The following is a 23529-nucleotide window of genomic DNA, read 5'->3' on the forward strand; positions in this document are numbered from 1 at the left end:
GTTTTGTTTAATATCTTTATTAATGATCTGGAGGATGGTGTGGACTGCACTCTCAGCAAGTTTGCAGATGACACTAAACTAGGAGGCGTGGTAGATACACTAGAGGGTAGGGATCAGATACAGAGGGACCTAGACAAATTAGAGGATTGGGCAGAAAAAAACCTGATGAGGTTCAACAAAGACAAGTGCAGAGTCCTGCACTTAGGACGGAAGAATCCCATGCACTGCTACAGACTAGGGACCGAATGGCTAGGTAGCAGTTCTGCTGAAAAGGATCTAGGGGTCACAGTGGACGAGAAGCTGGATATGAGTCAACAGTGTGCTCTTGTTGCCAAGAAGGCTAACGGCATTTTGGGCTGTATAAGTAGGGGCATTGCCAGCAGATCGAGGAACGTGATCGTTCCCCTTTATTCGACATTGGTGAGGCCTCATCTGGAATACTGTGTCCAGTTTTGGGCCCCACACTACAAGAAGGATGTGGAAAAATTGGAAAGAGTCCAGCGGAGGGCAACAAAAATGATTAGGGGTCTGGAGCACATGACTTATGAGGAGAGGCTGAGAGAACTGGGATTGTTTAGTCTCCAGAAGAGAAGAATGAGGGGGGATTTGATAGCAGCCTTCAACTACCTGAAGGGGGGTTCCAAAGAGGATGGAGCTCGGCTGTTCTCAGTGGTGGCAGATGACAGAACAAGGAGCAATGGTCTCAAGTTGCGGTGGGGGAGGTCCAGGTTGGATATCAGGAAAAACTATTTCACTAGGAGGGTGGTGAAACACTGGAATGCGTTACCTAGGGAGGTGGTGGAGTCTCCTTCCTTGGAGGTTTTTAAGGCCCGGCTTGACAAAGCCCTGGCTGGGATGATTTAGCTGGGAATTGGTCCTGCTTTGAGCAGGGGGTTGGACTAGATGACCTCTTGAGGTCCCTTCCAACTCTGATATTCTATGATTCTATGATTCTATGACTGAAAGTCACAAACTTAGGGCTGGTCCACACTAACCCCCCAGTTCAAGCTAAGATACGCAACTTCAGCTACGTGAATAACGTAGCTGAAGTCGAAGTACCTTAGTTCGAACTACAAGGTACTTACCGCGGGTCCACATGCGGCAGGCAGGCTCCCCCGTTAACTCCGCGTACTCCTCTCGTGGAGCAGGAGTACCGGCGTTGAAGGCGAGCACTTCCGGGATCGATTTATCGCATCTAGACAAGACGCAATAAATCGATCCCAGAAGATCGATTGCTTACCGCCGAACCTGGAGGTAAGTATAGACGTACCCTTAGATTGTAAACTCTTTGGGCAGGGAGGATCTTTTTGTCTGTGTTTCTACCCAACTTAGCACAATAGGATCCTAATCCATGATTGGGCTCCTAGCTGCTATTGCAATATGAATCAATCAATAAAATAAAATAAAAAATAACAGCAGCCTAGACTCTTCCTACTCAGGTACAATGCAAGTCCTGAATGTCTCCAAAATGTTACAGAATCACAGTCTCCAAACCAAAAATCAGACAGTACAGGGCCATGGTCCTGGAAAACTAATTAGTGGGAGTGGAATTGGAAATTAATAGTCTATCACAACTGAGTTAGGATCAAGGCTATGTCTGTGAATGCCAAGGAAAAAGAATTACACACAAAATGAGTCTAAATGGAGAATCATTTAACTTTCCAGCCCTTAGAAACTACATATAATAATTCAGTTATTACAAAAAATGCAGGGCTGTTTCAGCTGGCTTTTCAATACCCAAAACACAGCAGTTGATTCATTCTCATATTTTCAGGCCAGAAGGAACTCCTATGATCATTTTATCTCATCTGCTGCACAACAGAAGCCGTAGAATTTCACTCAACGATTCCTAAATCCAACCCAACAACTTGTTGTTCAATGAGATCATGGGTAAAATTCCAGAAGCACCTAAATCTCATTCTCAAATGTAACAAGTATTTAGGAGCTTAAGTCTCATTGCAAGTCAATGGGACTTTGGCTTATGACAATTTTATGAAAATTTTTGAAAATTTTACCCCATGTCTTTTAGAAAGACATCTAATCTTGAGGTAAGGAGACCCAGGGATGGAGAGTTTACCTCATCACTAGACCGTACCTTTTGCATTACTATCTTTAACGACTATTACATTCATTGTCCTAAGCTCCCAATTATACTTTTATTTATGAAAAATTCAGTTTGTAAAAGTCAGCATGTGATACTTGCGTCTATCTTTCAAAGCTTCATGCAGCGGCAAACTTCTCTTGTTGTCCTCCCCCCCCACCACACACACACTCCATTGCATAAATAAATTGGGATTAACTAAAAAAATTAGGACTTGAGATCAGCTATTAACTTTATCCTAATTCTCACCTCTTTGCTGGGTTCTGAACTGGCTTCTTTAATGGATATTTTTAGATTTACTAGCTTTAATTCAGATCATTTGGGATTCCCCAAAGCATCCACAGTGCCAGCTGTGCACAAACAATTCACCCTAGTGCTGGCAAGCAATTAGAGAGTAAAGAAGAGGTCAGCAATTAAACAGTTTAAGCTGCTTTCAGATCCAGTGCACAGATCATATGGAGCTTTCAAAACAACAAAGCACTTAAACTAAGAATCAACATGATGCAAACTGCAGAAAACTTAGCACATTTGGTCCAATAGTGCTTTCAATGGGTTCACAACCCTTGAGTTTCGGGTTGAGTTTCAAGGTTGCATGAACCCAAAAATTCATGCTCAGCCAAAATGGAAGTGTGTGTCCTATTTTGGGCCAAAACCACCCTTTGCAAATAGCCTTAACCCAGAAGTGTAACTCAGCACAGGTTCTTCAACCTCAGCAACTTGTCCTGTGCTTCAGGCTGCTAACGACTGGGGACAGTTGTGGGCTAGACTTGTTACAGAAGTTTCATCCAGCTCTCCTGCAAATATTCAGTGGTGTTTAGCTCTAGAAAGCAAAGAAAGAGGCAAAATGGTTCCAGCATGGGTGCTGTCGCACCCCCTGGCTTGAAGTGGTTTCCATTATATACAGGGTTTACAGTTTGGTTCAGCAACCCCACTATAAAAATTGTCCCAGCACCGCTGGACGGGAGTTGACACTTTCTCCCCCCAGAAGAAGAGAAGTACTAATTTTGTGGCTTTGCTGCTGAAAGCTTCTGTTTTCATTTGCCATCTGTCTTCTTTTTCCCTGAGATTGGCTCATTTCTTTTTGTCCTGCAGAGGTCAGTCTTGCCCACCACACTTTGCAAAGCAGCAAGCCTTACTCTGAAGCCTTACTGATGTGCTGAGGGCATATTCCGTTGTCCTTATGCTCTTCATGTAACAGGGAAGCCAGTACTTGGGCTGTGTCCTTTCCCATGTGGAACTGTTCATCAATTTCTCTGCACAGGAGAGGTGTATAGTCCTCACCAGGAACAATGCTGCAAACAAGTCATCATAACCATGCTAAATTTTACCCTCAGAAATGCAAACAACGGAGAATGTCTAATTTGTACCTGTTTTGACCTTGCAGTCTGAGAGTAAAAGATTCCAGTTTGTTGTCAACCATAGTTAAGGTATCTCAATCTTGACTATGGTAAGTCATGGATGTTGGTGATTCTTTAGGGCTAGTATCTGCAATACCCCAGATTTCTGTATGTAAAATAGGCACTAGCAAACAGGTACTGTACTTCTAATCCAATCTGCTCTTTTGCTAACAGCTGGACATGAATAACAATGGACTTGCACACAAATGTTGTTGGTGCAATTTAGAATATAGCCTTGTTTCTGAACTACCAATTTAACATAAGAGTATAGCACATATGCCCCCAAACTATATAATTTTGAAACTTTGGCCTAGTTTATACTACAAAGAGAGGTCGACATTAAGTCGCCTTCCATCAACTTAGTTGTGCATGTGTCTACATGCAAATTTGTCTCCCACCGATATATATGCCTGTTTACAGCAATGCACTAACCACCTCCCCAAACAGCGTTGGGCCATAGTCGACATATTGTGGTTGACACAATGTGAGCAGAGACACTGCGTGACTTATGTCGACCCTCACAGTCCTCCAGCAACTGTCCCACAATGCCCAACAGCGACTGCTCTGTTCACAATGGTGAACTTCACTGCCAAGGGGTCTGAGAGACCAGAAGCCACCACCCCCTTCTTTAAAACTACCTTGTATTTTTGAAATGCCTTTTCCTGACTGCACAGTTTGGCAAGCACACCCAGCAGCTCTCCATTGTTGTGTGCAACTGCCCAACCGACCATGCCAGCTACATGCTCTAGACCAGTAATACTCAGACTGAGGTTCATGAGCCACAAGTGGCTCTTCGATGTGTCTCCTGAAGCTCTTTGTAGCACATGGTATTAAAACACGGTATGATTCAATTATTAACCAATCTATGTTAGTCACCATTCAGATGCTTTTACTAGGTTATTAACCAATTGTAGTTGATAAAATAAATAATACTTGGTCAGTCGTTTTGCTGTGAGAATAATATATAGTAAATGAAACAATTAATTCATAGATTCATAGATTCTAGGACTGGAAGGGACCTCGAGAGGTCATCGAGTCCAGGCCCCTGCCCGCATGGCAGGACCAAATACCGTCTAGACCATCCCTGATAGACATTTATCTAACCTACTCTTAAATATCTCCAGAGATGGAGATTCCACAACCTCCCTAGGCAATTTATTCCAGTGTTTAACCACCCTGACAGTTAGGAACTTTTTCCTAATGTCCAACCTCAACCTCCCTTGCTGCAGTTTAAGCCCATTGCTTTTTGTTCTATCCTTAGAGGCTAAGATGAACAAGTTTTCTCCCTCCTCCTTATGATACCCTTTTAGATACCTGAAAATTGCTATCATGTTCCCTCTCAATCTTCTCTTTTCCAAACTAAACAAACCCAATTATTTCAGCCTTCCTTCATAGGTCATGTTCTCTATACCTTTAATCATTCTTGTTGCTCTTCTCTGGACCCTCTCCAATTTCTCCACATCTTTCTTGAAATGCGGTGCCCAGAACTGGACACAATACTCCAGTTGAGGCCTAATCAGTGCAGAGTAGAGCGGAAGAATGACTTCTCGTGTCTTGCTCACAACACACCTGTTAATGCACCCCAGAATCATGTTTGCTTTTTTTGCAACAGCATCACACGGTTGACTCATATTTAGCTTGTGGTCCATTATAACACCTAGATCCCTTTCTGCCGTACTCCTTCCTAGACAGTCTCTTCCCATTCTGTATGTGTGAAACTGATTGTTCCTTCCTAAATGGAGCACTTTCCATTTGTCTTTATTAAACTTCATCCTGTTTACCTCAGACCATTTCTCCAATTTGTCCAGATCATATTGAATTATGACCCTATCCTCCAAAATAGTTGCAATCCCACCCCATCTGCAAACTTAATAAGTGTAATTTCTATGCCAATATCTAAGTCGTTGATGAAGATATTGAACAGAGCCGGTCCCAAAACAGACCCCTGCTGAACCCCGCTTGTTATACCTTTCCAGCAGGATTGGGAACCATTAATAACTACTCTCTGAGTCCGGTTATTCAGCCAGTTATGCATCCACCTTATAATAGTCCCATCTAAGTTGTATTTGCCTAGTTTATTGATAAGAATATCATGCGAGACCATATCAAATGCCTTACTAAAGTCTAGGTATACCACATCCACCGCTTCTCCCTTATCCACAAGACTCGTTATCCTATCAAAGAAAGGTATCAGATTAGTTTGACATGATTTGTTCTTTACAAATCCATGCTGGCTATTCCCTATCACCTTACCACCTTCCAAGTACTACTATGGCTCTTTTGGGTAATGTCGATCGCTAATTTGGCTCCTGAACCACTGAAGTCTGTGTCACTGCTCTAGACACACTCCTGCCTGGATTAGACAGGAGATATTGGATCTCCTGGGCCTGGGGAGATCAGACTGTCCAAGCACCGCTACAGAGCAGTCGTAGAAACATGGACGGCTACAAGCAGATTGCACAGGGGGTGCAGGAGAAAGGGTAAAACAGGGACCAGCAGCAGTGCTGTGTGAAAGCAAAGGAACTGCAGCAGGCATAACACAAGGCCAAGGAAACCAACAGTCAATCTGGTGCTAACCCGCAGACCTGCCACTTTTGCAATGAGCCGTTTGCCATACCCTGCCAGCACCTGCAGACCACCATGCTCAGTGGAGCTTGAGACCCTTCCATGAACAGCGAGGAGGAAGAGGGACACACTTGGAGGTAACCAGCTGTGCTGCAAGACAGGATCTTTTTGAGATTCCACTGCAGTCTAGCCAGTCCCTTCAGCTGAGCACGAATGAGTCCAATCCAAGGGAAGGCACCTCGGGTAAGTGTGTGAATGCATTTTTCCCTTAAAATGTTTAAATGTGAAGATGGCACCTGGCCGCACCCCAAGTTAGCAGGGCACAAATATCTACTTTTCATTGTTTGACACCTGCGAGAAGAGGTAGAGGTACAACCAAGAGGGGTAGAATTGTTATCTGCTTTTCATTCCCCTATGGGCTTAGGCAGGGAAGCCATGCAAAGCAGTTAGTTTGTGTACACAGGGATGTCCCTTGTATCCTCCTGAGAGGCCTCAATGAAACTTTCTTGGAGGTACTCTGCAACCCTCTCCAGGAGATTCCTAGCGATGGCTGCCTTATTTCTTCCTCCGCGATAGAACACTTTCCCACAGGCTAATGGCATATGGGCCTGGATGGCTTCGGGATGGCAGCAACAGCTGTGCTCTCTATGCCTTTGTGACCCTCAGGAGTAAGAGATCAGCTAAAATCACCACTGCCTGTGGAAAATACTGCAAGTACGCATGCCATTGCCCTGTGCTCGTACACATGGAAACAGGGGCCAATCTTTTAATGTTTCATGCAACTGAACATCATCATTCCCCGCCTTGTCCCTGGTAGGCCATTCTCACCATGGCTATGATTGTAGAGCAGTGCTGTGCAGAGGTGCTCCAAAGCTGAAGTGGCAATAAGCAAGTCTTATTTAAAACTCTCATGCGAATAAAGGAAGGGAGTTCTGAATCTTATCTTTTGCTTTCCATTGTGACTGCAAGTACAATGATACATCTGTCTGTTTGATCTGTAGCTGCTGCCGTTGTGGCCTGGAGAGGTGCCCCCTCCGCACCCGTGGAATGCCTGATCCTGATGAGGAAGAGAAAGAGAAAGAAGTGTACTGGGGAAGACATATCCACCTAGATGCTGCAAAGTCCCCACAGGAAAAGGGGAGGGAGATGCACCAGGAGAGAACGGGGCTTCTCAGACAGCAAACACAGATGCTGCAGACTGTTGTTGACCCACAGGCTCTCCTCCCTCTATAATCAATGGAGAACTGCATTTCAGCAGCTTCCTGTACCTCCCAATATTCCACGTGGCATTATTGGCTGCGTCTCTACTCCTAGCACTCGGCATCAGGGCAAAGTAAGGAAAACCACAGCTTCACATTCAGTGATGTGTGAGAGCCGTGACTGGAGTATGTTTGGCAGAAATGGACAGAAATCAGTAGAATCATAGAACTGGAAGGGACCTCGAGAGGTCATCTAGTCTAGTCCCCTGCACACATGGCAGGACTAAGTATTATCTAGACCATTCTTGACAAGTGTTTGTCAACCTGCTCTTAAAAATCTCCAATGATGGAGATTCCACAACTTCCCTAGGCAATTTATTCGAGTGCTTAACCACCCTCACAGTTAGGAAGTTTTTCCTAATGTCCAATCTAAACCTCCCTTGCTGCAATTTAAGCCCATTGCTTTTTGTCCTGTCCTCCGAGGTTAAGAAAAACAATTTTTCTTCCTCCTCCTTGTAACAGTTTTCAAGTATGTAAAAGGCTGTCATCATGTCTCCTTTCAGTCTTCTCTAGTCCAGACTAAACAAACCCAAATTTTTCAATCTTTCCTCATAGGTCATGTTTTCTAGACCTTTAATCATTTTTGTTGCTCTTCTCTGGACTCTCTCCAGTTTGTCCACATCCTTCCTGAAATGTGGTGCTCAGAAATGGACACAATACTCCAGTTGAAGCCTAATCAGCCTGGAGTAGAGCGGAAGAATTACTTCTCATGTCTTGCTTACAACATTCCTGCTAATATATCCCAGAAGGATGTTCGCTTTTTTTGCAACAGCATTACACTTTTGCCTCATATTTAGCTTGTGGTCCACTATGACCCCCAAATCCCTTTCTGCAGTTCTCAAAATCAATTTAGCTTTCCCACTATCGTGGGCTGGATTCCCAGCTAGAAGTATTTAATGTGGCAGCTGCTTCCTGAGAAGTTTGGCCTCTTGAGTGCATTCTTTTGGGGTGGTAAGAAGGATTCTGAGGAACCCAGAGGTAGTTTGCTTTTACGCATTTTCTGGTAAGCCTGTTTTCCTCAGATCTCACATCTTCAACCTTTTCAGTTGGGTAAGTTTGGTAGATTGGAGAAAGTAAGTATACAATGAAACTGAAGGAAGGGGAGGCTCCAGAACAGAGTCCAGTCCTTAGCTTACACTTGCACCCAGGAAGATTAAAGAAGGTTCATTGGTTTCTTGAGAGCTGGACCTCACTGTTGGAGGGAGACCAGCAGCCAGTGAAGAAACTGCTAATTGTGGCCAGCCAGTTGCCAGCAGGGATGGAATGGGCTGCCTCTCTTGGGAGGAAGATTAAGAACACAGGCATGGGAAGGAAAGCAAGAGATCACCTGGGGAGATAATGAATTTGTCTGGGGGTAGATCTGGGCCTTAGTTAGACTACATCTGCCCTTGTACATTCATGTCCTTTGCTTCAAATTGTCATGTATTTCTTTGCGTTAGTACAAGTGTGTATTAGTGGTTGGTCCACAAATAGAATGTGAGGCCTACTACTCACCAGCTCAAGGAGATCCCCTTTAGTTCAAGTAGTAGAGACCTATGATTTTGTAGATGAAATACCCAGCTCCCCTGTCAAGTGGCATGCATATAAACTCTATCTAATAATTGTGCCTTTTGCTAGCAGGCATGAATTCTTTACACCTTCTCAATACGATCCAGATAACACCCTTGGATCCCAATGGGATTATATGGAGGGTGAATCTACGAGATTTGTTGCCCTTAATGTCATTATCCTTGTCTGGCAAACACATTGTCTCGCCTTGCTTTTTTCACCTTTCATGCTCTTACACTTGTAAATGCTCACTGCAAGTGACTAGTAAAATATATAAAACAGATGCACAGTTGCATCTTGGGATGAATAAATTCTATGTGTGTGAGAGAGAACAAATGTGTGGGTAGGTCAGTGAACATGCTGGCTACACACTACAGCTGATTTTGAAACCTCTAGATCTTGGCCACAGTTTTTCCCTCTAAATATTGAAACTAGCAAGAATATCTCTGGAACTCATTCTTTGCCAAATATCATGTTTTAATTTAAATCGAGCCATTTTTTAAGCTAAGGAGGCAAAATGTCTCCAAAACCATTTAACGACTATTTTCCCCCACTCAACTGTATAACTTAAATGGCCAAACTGATGTTTTCTTTTTTACATCAACAAAAGGTGTGTGTGTGGGGGGGGAACAGCTCCACAGGCAGGCCCCTTGGACAAGTTTCCAAAGCCCCATGAAACGGACAGGCAGTGCCTTATGTGGACAGCCCAGCATTTGTATGTGCAAATTGGTTTACTGGGGAGCAATTACAAATGGAAATTCAGGATTTTGCCCATGCCTTTTGAACAACTATGGGTTGGGCCTTGAAAACTTGACCCTGCATGTCAAGTTGCAGCAGGTTTTCACAGATAGACTCGGATTTTCTGAATTACGTACACAATCATGTATTGCAAGAGGCAGCTGCAGCATGGTCTTATGAGAAAATAATGCTCACAGCTCTGAATTCACACTTCTGAAAAATCTGGGCTTAAGCATCCAATCCCTCAAAAGATAGTTTTTCATAATGGAAATGGGAATGGAACGAATGATGAATCTATAATTAATGGCAAAATGGCACAAGTGGAATAAAGATAGGGAGAACAATAGCAATGCTAATGGCCATTTGGCCAGCTCACTCTACTTCGGCCACCTACTTTGGTGATGGGGCACACTAAATTGTTTCTGTTCCAATCATGGCCTCTGCTACTCCTTAGCAGGACCAGTGAGAAAATTAAATTGATGGTCTTATGAGCAGGGCACTGGATTGGCATTCAAGAAGTGTGGGTTCACTTCCTAGCTCCACCATGGACTTCCTCTGTGACCTTGGGCAAGTTGCTCGGGCCCAGAGCCTCAGAGGCATTTAGAAATCAATGGGAGTTAGGCCTCTAAATACCTTTTAAGGTCTGGGCCTGGATGACTTGGTTCCCCATCTGTAAGATAGGGTTAACTGTGCCTAGCTTCACAGGTATATTGCAAGGATAAATTCATTAATGTTTTGAGGTGTCCTGATTCTACATTGTTGGGGGTGAGAAGCATATAAATAGCTGGAAATATAAACTATTACAGCAACAAATAGACAAGGTTTGTTCAGATGTGATTATTCCATGCCCTACCTACTGTATATTAGATGGCACCATAGGTGCTGGAACGAGGGGTGCTGCCATACCCCCTGGCTTCACTGGTCTACAATTTTTGAGAAGTCGTCTGCTTCAGAGATAAAATGTGCTATTTATTATGTATTTTGATGTGCTGAATTCAAATATGACAATTAAAACAACTGATTGGCTACTGTTTCTAAGATATTTAAGTTTTTACATTTTATGTCTATGTATATTGTGTAGATAGTAGAGTTTTAATCATAAATTGTAAACCTAGGTCTTTTCATGTGTTTATGGTTGCTTTACATGAGAATATTTCACCTGTCCTGTTTATGTAACACTTTAAAAATCAGCAAAAGGGTTATATAAATAAAATGTATTATGAAACAAAATGCAAAAAACTATTCTGTACATAGTTTAGTCCTATTCAGTGTCTACTCGGCGCTTCTTGGCTTGTCTCTTGTATTCATTAAATGGAGCATCTCTTGTCACTGTCCAGCAATAGTCTGCAAGCATTGATGGGCTCCATTTGCCCTGATAGCGTTTCTCCATTGTTGCAATGTCCTGGTGAAATCACTCGCCGTGCTCGTCGCTCACTGCTCCGCAGTTCGGTGGAAAAAAAATCTAGGTGAGAGTTCAAAAAATGTATCTTTAATGACATGTTGCAACCAAGGCTTTTGTATGCCTTGAGGAGGTTTTCCACCAACAACCTGTAGCTGTCTGCCTTGTTGTTTCCGAGAAAATTTATTGCCACTAACTGGAAGCCTTTCCATGCCGTCTTTTCCTTGCCACACAGTGCATGGTCAAATGCATCATCTCGAAGAAGTTCACGAATCTATGAACCAACAAAGACACCTTCCTTTATCTTAGCTTCACTTAACCTTGGAAATTTTCCACGGAGGTACTTGAAAGCTGCTTGTGTTTTGTCAATGGCTTTGACAAAGTTCTTCATCAGACCCAGCTTGATGTGTAAGGGTGGTAACAAAATCTTCCTTGATTCAACAAGTGGTGGATGCTGAACACTTTTCCTCCCAGGCTCCAATGACTGTTGGAGTGGCCAATCTTTCTTGATGTAGTGGGAATCTCTTGCACGACTATCCCATTCGCAGAGAAAACAGCAGTACTTTGTGTATCCAGTCTGCAGACTGAGCAAGAGAGCATCAACCTTCAAATCGCCACAAAGCTGCCACTGATATTGGTCATAGTTTATGCACCTCAAAAGTTGTCATAGGTTTCCTTCATATGGACTGCATGACCAACTGGAATTGATGGCAAAACATTGCCATTATGCAGTAAAACAGCTTTAAGACTCGTCTTCGATGAATCAATGAACAGTCTCCACTCATCTGGATCGCGAACGATGTTGAGGTCTGCCATCACACCATCGATGTTGTTGCAGGCTACAAGATCACCTTCCATGAAGAAGAATGGGACAAGATCCTTTTGACGGTCACGGAACATGGAAACCCTAACATCACCTGCCAGGAGATTCCACTGCTGTAGTCTGGAGCCCAACAGCTCTGCCTTACTCTTGGGTAGTTCCAAATCTCTGACAAGGTCATTCAGTTCACCTTGTGTTATGAGGTGTGGTTCAGAGGAGGAGGATGGGAGAAAATGTGGGTCCTGTGACATTGATGGTTCAGGACCAGAAGTTTCATCCTCTTCCTCGTCTGACTCAAGTGAGAATGATTCTGGTGCATCAGGAACCGGAAGTCCTTCTCCGTGGGTTACTGGGCACATAGCTGATGGAATGTTTGGATAATGCACAGTCCACTTTTTCTTCTTTGACACACCTTTCCCAGCTGGAGGCACCATGCAAAAGTAACAATTGCTGGTATGATCTGTTGGCTCTCTCCAAATCATTGGCACTGCAAAAGGCATAGATTTCCTTTTCCTGTTCAGCCACTGGCGAAGATTTGTTGCACAAGTGTTGCAGCATATGTGTGGGGCCCACCTCTTGTCCTGATCTCCAATTTTGCAGCCAAAATAAAGGTGACAGGCTTTCTTAACCATAGTGGTTATACTGCACTTTTGTGATGCAAAAGTCACTTCACCACAAACATAGCAGAAGTTATCTGCACTGTTCACACAAGTACGAGGCATCTCTGCTCACTTTGGCTAAACAGAAGTGTGTCCCTTTGCAAAATCAAACACTGACAAATAAGAGAGCACGACACTGTATGATTTCTAGAGCTGATATAGGGCAATTTGTTCAGCAGAGTGATGTAAGCTTCGTTATGATTGCATCATCCATGACTTCTAGGAATAACATGATGCAATTCATATCGTGTATGACGCAATACCAGCTTCAGATTGCATCATTCATTGTTTTGCCTAAAAAGCAAGTACTGTCCAAACCCAGTCATAGATTTATTCATAGATCCAGTCAAAGATGTATTTTAGTCATTTCTGGTTTAAATGGAGATCCCTTCCCTTTATAACTCACTTATCCTCCGCCATTCCCAAGTCAAGGGTCGTATATACTGACCCAATAGCATATCTTGAAAACTAGAGCCAATCAACAATTTTAAGCATCATTTTCGTTCTCAGTGACCCAGAATTAGTAAAGTTTGACTCCATTTATTTCAGAAGCATTTTGGCTGTAGAGCAGGGTTATATACAGCGTTTACAGTTAGGTTCAATGGCTCGCAGCACCTCCACTTTCAAAATAGTTCCAGCACCCCTGGATGGCACATTCAGCGATGGGCTTACTTTCTTAACAGTGAAATAAGTTAAATATTTAAGCACTGAACCTGGACAATCTAGAAGAATGAATTAGCGCACCGTTCAAAATAAAGATCTTTAAACTTTCCTTTATATTTCTGTATAGAAGCCCAAGGAATCTGCTAAGTGAAACAGCTACAAACTGAGCCTCCGATACAGTCGGTTTACCAGTATTTTTCTTCTATGCTTGAACAATAAAGTAGTTGGTGGTCTCTATGCTACTGCCTCTTAACATTCCTGGATTTTATTAGGATAACCCCATAAACCTGAAAGACCCGACCTAACAGGAGCAGCGGCTTTTGTTCAACAATCACAAGTTTCTTCTTGTACAGTGTTGGACTCAAGAGTGTGTGAAGTATGTATAGGGGGGGGAGGCCCTCAGGGCACAATAAGCAAAAGGTTTAAATGCTTGTTATGAGGGGAGGGAGAAAGGCAGGCCTGCATCATAGTGCTAATGTATAAAACTACCTGATACACGAAAGAGTTTCATCCAGTCCCTGTTACGTGTGGCCAAATTCTCAGCTGGTGTAAATTGAGGAAGCTGCATTGATTTCAATGGAGCGATACTGATTTACACCAGCCACGGCTGTGGCCCTGTATCGCAAACCTTGAGTCACTGGAACACCTTTCCGACTACTGGGATGTTAAGATATTCCTAACCCATTCATGCAGAGTGGAAAGATGCATTTCCTGGCTATGCTTAGTCTGTTCAGCAATTAATTGTTCCTTCTGTTTCTTAAATGCATAGAATATAACGGAAGGGTGCTCTTAATATCAAATGAAACTTCAGCTTGGCTTATTATAACAGCCTGACCTCAGGGGATAAAGGTTTAGTGGAGCCCATGTGAATTTACCCATGTACGTGCCAATTTTATTAATAGACAGTGCAGCAAGTTATCATTGTATAATGTGCTGAAAAAACTTCCCTCATCTCATCTTCACATACTACGGACACCAGCAGAGTTTCTATGGATTTGAATCTCTGCAGCTCACCTTGTGCTGTCAGGGTTTTGACTTCTGATACACTCTTGGAAACACCGGAAGAAAAAAAAATCTCAGCTCTAAAACTGCCATAGTAGTAAGCACTTAGTTACATGCAGAATCTTCACAGATGGTTGCAAGGCCAACTATCAACTTTCAGTCCTCAGTGTTGTATCAAGTGTCTAGCACGGGGTACCCCTCCCCACAGACCCTGCTGTTTCTCAGCCCCTGCTCCATGATACCCTAAACCAGTTCTCTCTAGGCGATACATGAATAAGGTCAATAAGAACAAATGACTCAAACATAACAAAACACTTGGACAGTATTGTGACTTTCATAGGAGGAATGGGCAAACCTCATGGGGCTAGAGTTGATTGGACTATTTTATGTACTAAATGTAGAACTCGCCAAAAACTGGGCTGTTCATAAACAAGTGCTACCATACTCCCTCTAATTCTACACATGCACACATGAGTATTTACATTTTTAATATAATTTTTCTTCTTTCCCCCCTCTGCTTCTTTCACAAAGTCCCTCTGTATTCCTTATTTCACCCACCCACCCACGTTCCACCTTCACATGGCGCTTTTTTTCCCCCCACCTCATTGAATCTTTCTCCCTTCTTCTTGTTTCCCACAGACTGACCTAAACTGAATTTGAATCCAATCAGATCCAACTTGAACTTCTAGATTGGATACAAGATTAAGCAAAAAGCTCAGCAACAATACGTAAAATGCCTGCAGATAAAAATGTATTTCGCTAGCAATAGGACTCAAACCACTCATGGTAGGATTTTCAAATGTTTTCTGCATTGGCCCAACTCCAATCCCGATGGGAGCTTTTGGAAACCATACCTGTAGGATGTTAAAATCTCAAGAATTAAGGTTCAAAAATAATTCCTGGAAGATATTATGTTCCCCTGAAAGACATACTTTGTAGTAGTTTATTGAGGGTCTGATTTATGAGAATTACTAATAAAGTCACAATTCCTATAATCTATCGGTCTCTACTCAACTGAAAAGTAGAACTGGACTAGCAAGGGTGTTTCATATAGGACAGGGGTTCTCAAACTGGGTGTCGCAAGGTTATTATATGGAGGGGAGGGGGTCGCAAGCTGTCAGCCTCCACCCCAAACCCACTTTGCCTCCAGCATTTGTAATGGTGTTAAAAATATAAAAAAGTGTTTTTAATATACAAGGAGGGGTCGCACTCAGAGACTTGCTATGTGAAAGGGGTCACCAGTACAAAAGTTTGAGAACCACTGATATAGGACTATCATATTTTGATACACACATATGCATGGACAGGTAATTCTGTGTCCTCATTTTAATTATTTAACTTTAAGTAACTTTAAGGGGGAAAAAGCAGCATTTCCCTAGTGAGTTTTGGTAAGGATTATTGTATTTGAACTTAAATGTGTCATACTTTAATAGTTAGACTTGTCGATAATATATTGCTATTCATAGGATATAATAGTAATTAGTTTATTATTATTATTCCTTATTTGTATGAATGTAGTGCCTAGAGCCCCAACTGAGATCAGAGACCCAGTGTGTTAGGCGCTGTACATACACCGAGTTAAAAATAGACCCTGCCCCAAACTGCTTACAATCTAAATAGACAGGACAGAAAAAATTAGCATTATCTCCATTTCACCTACGGGGAAGGGAGACAACACAAATTCAGTTCTCCACTACTTTACTCGAGTTTTATGTTGGCATAACTGTTGAAATCAGTGGCATTTCTAGACTAATTAGGTGTAGCCAGAGAGAAATGGCCAACACACAAGTTCTAGCTGCTCCTAGATGGATACATAAATTACATCCTGCTTTTTGGAGGGGGCAGAAGAAAACCTCCCTAAGTAGGGTTTTCTCCTCTTTTCCCCCAGAAGCCTCCAGGCCCTTTTGCTGTTAGTTAATTCTGCATAGATGCCATGGAGAGATAGGCTTTGAACCCATGGTGAAATAAATGGCTCGACAGGAAAGCTATGGACTCCGGTTTTGCTGCATTCCTAATATTTTTTGCAGTTTATGGAAAACTCCTATAAACACTGCAACACAGCAAGCCCCAGCTGCTAATATGCTGTCTAGACTGCTGAAAATATTAGTTTACTCTTTGACTTCCATGGATCATAGCTTAAACTTTTGACCTTGCTGCTTTCCTGGGCCCACTCATAAGCCTTGTCGCTTTCCAAGTGTTTAATAGCCAAATTACTTGTCACCCAAGCAGCTGGAGATACGGGCAAACTTAAAAGCTCTTCTTTCCACAGCTGAGAGTGTGCTGTATAACATCTAACATAAAAGGTTAGAAAATGCTGTCAGCCTTCTATACAGCATGAAATATTCTGCACCCTCCCAAGTTGGGCGAAATTGATCCAGGTTACAGAACTGACAGCAGACAATTCCGTGTGGGTCTGCATAACCCCATAAGATATTTGCTGGGAGGTGGCTCGGGTTTTTGATGAAACCATACTAGCGCTGGGGCATTGCTAATGCATGCCTTTGATTTCTGTTTATGGCCCCCAAGTTGAGTGATCTATCTTATTGGCACCAACTTGACTATTTTTAAATGATGTAGCAGCTGGCTCAACACATAGTTCAAAGATTTATGCTTATGTCACAAAGGCTTCTGACTGGAAGAGAAATTCTGGATTAGTGTCTACAGCTCATAACATACACAGATACAATCTTCATAATTTGTTTTAGTCCCGCTCTAGCATAGATTTTAAGAGCTAAAAGGAGGCATTGACATAACTGAAGCGAGGCAAACCTCGAACAGCAGCAGCAACAATGATTGAGAACAGATTAGGCTCTACCAACAATGTCTGCAGTGGAAGGTATGATCCTGGAGTTCATTTATTTTGAGAGGGATAGGTGCTCTTCCTGGGCATACAGCCCAAGAATAACACTGCTCCTAGAGTCTGGGACAGACCCGTATTATAAAATGAAATAAATAAATAAATGGGAAAAGAGTTAGTCAGACAGTTGCAGAAGCACTAGGAAGATGGACAGATGTGTGTATGTGGGGACACATGAATATGTAATTTTTTAGGTAATAAAGTAAAATAGTAACAAGCCCGGCCATCATGCTGGTTGTGGACATTCCAAGCCCCATGAAATCGGGACCAGTTTATAAAAGATGTCATGCTACTTTCACGTCTCATGCAAAACCACAAGGAACTGTATCCACGCACTTCACCTGCCAGCACTTAAAATTAACAAAGACACTCTTAACATGAAGAAACTCAGAATCATGTTTGACCTGGTTTGCCTCCCCATTTCAGCGAGTCTGAGCTAAACATTGCACTTAATTCTCATTTCAAGAGGACAGGACACAGAACTAAAACTGCTTTAGTGGCACTGATGAATGATCTCCTCCTGTCAATGGATAGAGGACAGACATCCATTCTCAACCTCCTGGACCTCTCTGTGGCATTTGATACCGTTGACCATGATACTGTTGTCTCACCTGAGAGAGGGGGCACAAGTCCAGGATAATGCACTAAAATGTTTTCAGTCCTTCCTGGAGGGATGCACCCAGAGAGTAGTGAGGGAAATTGCACCTCCACCTCTAGACCCTCACTTGTCGGGTTCTGCAAAGATCAATTCTCTCTGATCCTTTCCAAAATCTACACGCAACCACTAGGTGAACTGGTCAGATGACACAGACTCAAGTGTCAGCAATATGCAGATGACACACAGCTCCACCTGTCCTTTACCACATACAACCACACCACTACCAACAAGATGGACCTGTGCTTGAATGAGATCAGCTCATGGATGAGAACAGCTGGCTGAAGCGGAACCCAAGCAAAACAGAGGTGATGCTGGTGGACAGAGGATGGTATTTTGAAGAGTTTGCAGCCACAATGCAGTCTTCATTGACTGAAAGTTCACATCCACAGTTAGTCAGTTCAGTCCGTAGTCTAGGCGCACTCTTGGATTTCTCGCCGACACTGAGCTCTCACATCACAACGATTGTGAGTAATGCTTTTTAGCATCTCCAATTGGCTAGCAGACATCCTGGCAGAAGAAGACCTGGCCTCCATTATTCCTGCCTTTATCATATCTTGGCTGGACTACAGAAATGTGATATACCTGGGCAGGAAATGGCAGCACTTCGGAAACACCCACTAGTACAAAGTGCTGCTGTGCATCTCCTCAGCAACACAGGCTACTATGAACACATCATACTTGTCCGCTCTCTTCACTGGCTTCTCATAGCATTTTGAATCAAGTTCAAGGTCTCAGTCCTTATTTTCAAAGCACTCCATGGCCGGGGACCATGAGACCTAAAAGATCTAAGATGAAAATTGTAGTTGATAACCGCGCTTCGCTGGCCATGGAACTCTCAACAATAAAGGTAAAGCTCACCTGAGCAGGAGATAGAACCTTCTCCAGGGGCTGGTCCCAGACTGTGGAATGAACTCCCCCAGGAACTAAGAACCATCACAAACTTTTGCACTTCAAGTGCAAGGGGCATTCCTTTAACCTTGCCTTTTCTAACATCAACAAATAACAACAGTTACATTTAATTAATAAATAAAAAACCCACCAAAACCAGACACTCCACTGCACACACCTTTCCCTTTGTGGGGGAGGATAAGAGACCAAACAACATGTGACAGATGTATAGTCATGTTACTTATTGCACTACTGGAAAGCGCTCAGATACTACAGTGATGAGTGCAGCTTATATATATATAAAATAAATAAATAAAATAGACTAGAAAGGTATTCAGACCTCTAACTCCCATTGATTTCAATTATTTCAATGGGAGTTATGTACCTAAATACCTTTGAGGATCCTGACTAGAGAAATTACATGATCTGACTAAGGTCACACAGGAAGTCTGTGGCAGAGATGGGAATTGATCGCAGGACTCTAGAGTCCCAAAGCAGTGCCTTAATTGCAAGACCCACCTTGTTTTAGCCCTAAAAGCAAAAGCATTTCTAATGGAATCTGCACCTCAAAGTTTTGGTCATACCACTGAACAACTTCAAACCCTTGGGCCCAATTTTCACCTTAGATATGTGCACAGAATGACATGGAGTTTATGATGCACCTGTATCTGAGGGCTGAATTTGACCTGTGACTTGTAAGCTGCTTAAAATATTCTGAACTATTTTCAACCTACCCCTAAATCCTACATCTTATCTTTTAAGGTGTGCACAGTGGATCTTGACTCTAGTTTCCCCCTAACTGTGCAGAACTTCTATGCCAAAGGGAGTTCCTTCCATTTCAATTGAGCCTTGTGGTGCGGAGCTGTGGGGATAACTATATGTTAAGCTGCTACATGCCTACAAAATGTTTAATACATGTAAGGCATGAACATTCTCTGTGCATGGTTTATTTCTTTGAGCACATTTGTGCTTATACAGCTCTAGAGCTAAGACAGCCTCTGAAATAACATCTAGTGATGTGACAAAGATTTAGGCATGAGTTGAATACACACAGACACACACACCGGCTCTCTCTATGATTTTCATGTGGAAATTTCTCACAAGTTCAAATGATTCCGTAATTTTTTTTTTAACTATTCAGGTCTGAACCAGACACTCTCAGGAGGCTCATTTGCTTGTTTGATAAACCAGAAAAGAACAGTGTATTCATACAAGTATTTGAATACAGGAAATACGAGTCTAGTCAGTATCTTTCCAACTACGTATGGGGGGAGGAGTGAAATGCTACTTAATGTCTTTTAAAGTACTATTTAAATAGTTGCACAGAAGCACCATCCAATCACGTCTCCCGTATTTATAACATGCTGAGTATTTTGTTTTAAATCACATTTTATGAAGAAAACAAACAAAATGAGAAGAGAAAAACAACAATAACAAGATGTCATTTAGAAGATATATTACACAAATATTTTAATGGTCACTTCTCACCTGGCTATATAATGTAAAAGAAATTGAGCAATTATGGCGCACACATTAGGGTATGTCTCAAAGCTGGGCTTCTAAATTCCCTGAGAGCCGGTATGAATTCCACAGGGAGTGACGCTTTGTTGGTTAAGCATTCCAGGAGCAACTGAGGGGTGCAATCAGAAAACAAATCCCACCCCACAATAAACAAACTTGCAATGAGCTGTGAAGAAATGATAGACTGATGGTAAAGTGCAGGCCCCAGGAAATGTTTGAATGCTCTCAGATGCCGTGTTAAACTCATTGATGGGACTCGGGAACAATATTTTTTAAAATGGTAAAATTCAGGGCATTCTAGAATTAAATCGTGCACTTCTCAACAAAGCAAATGGAAAGCATGACACTACTGGCCACACAGGCATTAAATACCTTCCTTGCCCTTTTGTTTCTGAAAAGAAAAAAAAATCTAAGCAGCATATTAATGGTATGACACATCAAGAGGATTTCTGAGCAAAGGCCCAGTACTGTTATACATGGGATGGAAAGTGTGGTCTATTACACAACACTAGGGTAAGATACATGAACAAAAGTGGGCACTTAACTTTTTGGGTGTCCAAGTTTTTGTTCACAAAAAACTAGCTTTGAGGGCTGGAGAAAATGACTTACAATGAGAGATTTAAGGAGTTCAATCTGTTTAGCTTCTCTAAAAGACTGAGAGGTGACTGTACCTTCATGGGAAGAAAACACCAGGTACTAAAAGGCTCTTTAATCTAGCAGAGAAAAGCATAATAAAAACCAATGGGCTAGAAGGCAAAGCCAGGCAAATTCAAATTAGAAATAGGGTACAATTTTTTTTAAAGTGAGGATGGTTAACCATTGGAACAAACTGCCAAGGGGGAGTGGTGGATTCCCCATGTCTTCAAATTGAGGCTGAATGCCTTTCTGGAAAACATGCTCTGGCCAAACACAAGTTATTGGGATCAATACGGGGTAACTGAGTGAAATGTTTATGTCCTGTGAATGATAGGAGGTCAGATTCGATGATTTAGTGGCCCCTTCTGGCCTTAAACTGTGTAAATCTCTGAGTCAATTATTTTGTCACTGTACCTCGAATGTGTAACAGCAACAATATTAATTTAACTTAAATATACAGATTTGCTAGCATCCAAAAAAAGACACAAATATAGTGAAAGAAAGGCCCTAACTCGCACTTAGGAGAGCATATGTTTAAGTCCCACTGGAGTCAATGGGAGTTAATTGCATGTGTTTAAGTGCTTTCCTGAATCAGTGATATGCCGTGGATCAGTATCAGATAGCTTTATCCAAAGTCCAATGAAGTCAATGGGAGCCTTTCACCGAAATCCAGTCCTGTCTCCTGGCAAAGTGGCACCAGTCCCTTCCACCTTTCTGTTTCACTTTTTTCATATCCTTCTTTATTTTGTAATTATTTCAAAACCTTTCCTCTACCTCCTCCCAAACTCAAGCTCAAAGTTCAGAAATGGGGGGAAATTACCCAGTACACTAGCATGTATTTTATGATAAGAGATGCTGGTCGCACGGCCTATTATTAAAGTTGCCTTGACATTATAAAACTCTGTTTTCAGTTGCTAATCACTTTGCAAACTGTTTGAGATGAAATTGTCCACACTGGGTGTCTGCCTCAGGCTGAATTTCAAAAATATTTTTTAATTTCAGCCACAATGGGTCAGCTGTTTCTGAGAACAATGGAAAAAATAGGATGCTTTGCCCATGTTAAAAAAAATTCTGGCACCCTTTTCTCTGAACTGTTCTAGTACACCCTCATGCTTTGGAAATGAAATTTGGCTGCTGCTGGTGGTGGGGGCTTTTTGCCAGGGGTGTGCATTTTGCTGTCCCTGTGGAAATCCATCCGAATTTGGTCAAGTTATAAGCCTTTGAAAAAAATCATAGTTTGGACATGGTCAGTTGAGACTTTCCCTGTAATGGCTGCTCCGGGCCAAGGTGGAACCAGGCACTGGAACTGAGAGATGGGAGCCTCTCGCTCCTGTGCTCTCAGGGACTCCCCTGCTGGCACCCAGGCCGCCTGGAGGAGGAAGCTGCCTGAACTGAATGCAGAGGGGACAAAAGTCAGACTGGGGAAGAGGGGGAAGAAATAGGAAAAAATAATATGCAATCATGTAATTAGACTGTCTTAGTTATAACACATATGCACAAGTGGGCCGAATTAAGGTTGCACAGGCAGCCTTAATTCCGGCATTTCCTAACGTTGGAGTGCTCAGATTTGCAAACTTAATAATGTTCTTTCAACATAGTTATTTTGTGTGCAATATGTATATATACCTGCCCAACACAAACAGTGTGAAGTACTAAGACTGAAATCTCCAAAGTAATATAATTCTGCCATCCCTTCCCCCCGGACTTAGAGCTGTCTCCCTGGCAGACGTCATGCAGCACAAAGAAAGACCAGGAATAAACACAACACTAACCTAAAAGTTGTCTTTCACCTGGGGTATTTTCTCTCTCTCTCTCTTTCTTCACTTCTTTCTTCCATCTTCTCTGACTGTTTCCAGTTCCTCTCTGCCGGAGGTTCATTCTTTCCTTTGTATTTACTCTCTGGTCTCTCTTCTCTTTTTCTGCATCTTTTCTCTTCTCAGAATTAGAAAAATAAAACACTAATTTCCTTTATTTTTCACGTGTATCTCCACTCCCGCTTGCCTCACTCTTTGCAGTCCCTTTCTAATTGCCCCTCAGCTCTATGACCTTTTTCCTGTCTTCTATTACTATTCCACCATGACCTTTCACCTTTGTCCTCCCCATTCTATTGTTCATTTGTTCCCTGCTGGTTTGGGGCCTGCTCTCTCATTTCCATTTCCTGGTTCTGTACCCCCTTTTCTCCTGTGCTTCAGTCCCCTGTGCCCCGCCCTCCTCCCCACACTTTTCTCTCCCCCCGTTGCTGGTCTGTTATCAAGTCCCCACCCTTGTGCCCATCTCATCCCCCCAACTGCCCTCCATGTTTCCCATCACTCTTCTCTTCCCCTCATCTTCCCTGCTACTTCACATGGATCCCATTCATCTTTTCTCCCCGCACCTCCTCTGCATATACCTACCTCTTGTTATGTCCCCTCCTCTCTCAGGAAAGAGTGAGCACAGACGAAGACTCATCTTTGTGCATGCCCTCTGCCTCCTCTGCAGCATGAGATGAGTCCTGACACGGGCGGGAGAAGAGGAGCCAGTTGAGGAAACTCCATGAAACTAGAAGAGTCACCCCACCACTACCTGGCAGTAGCGGAATCCATGCCTCCATCAAGGCCTGTCACCTCCAGCCCCACGCCAACCCTCCTCTGAACAGGGCCTGACAACATGGGTGCACGAGGGTGGTACCCTTGTTCAACTGCACATGTTGCCTGGGAGTAAGACTGGCTATGGTACAGCCACACATCTGCTAATGGCAGCTCATAAAGAAAAAAGAAACCTTCTTCAGCTTAAAGTTCACTTTTTTTTTCCCCCTTCTGCTTCAAAAGAAAGGCAGGTT

At 42.7% G+C, this 23529-nt stretch overlaps 1 long non-coding RNA gene across 1 annotated transcript in view; it reads right to left on the reverse strand.

The window, feature by feature from the left end:
- LOC128835728 (uncharacterized) overlaps positions 1–23172 on the reverse strand; it is a 38534-nt gene extending 15362 nt beyond the window's left edge. The window contains exons 1-2 of the long non-coding RNA XR_008444691.1: positions 23105–23172; positions 22484–22643 (exon numbers count right to left, since the gene is read on the reverse strand). This is a non-coding gene — a long non-coding RNA (uncharacterized LOC128835728). The remainder of the gene's footprint in view (positions 1–22483; positions 22644–23104) is intronic.
- Positions 23173–23529: the final 357 nt, after the last annotated feature.

Source organism: Malaclemys terrapin, chromosome 4, assembly GCF_027887155.1.
Source record: "Malaclemys terrapin pileata isolate rMalTer1 chromosome 4, rMalTer1.hap1, whole genome shotgun sequence".
Taxonomy (NCBI): domain Eukaryota; kingdom Metazoa; phylum Chordata; order Testudines; family Emydidae; genus Malaclemys; species Malaclemys terrapin.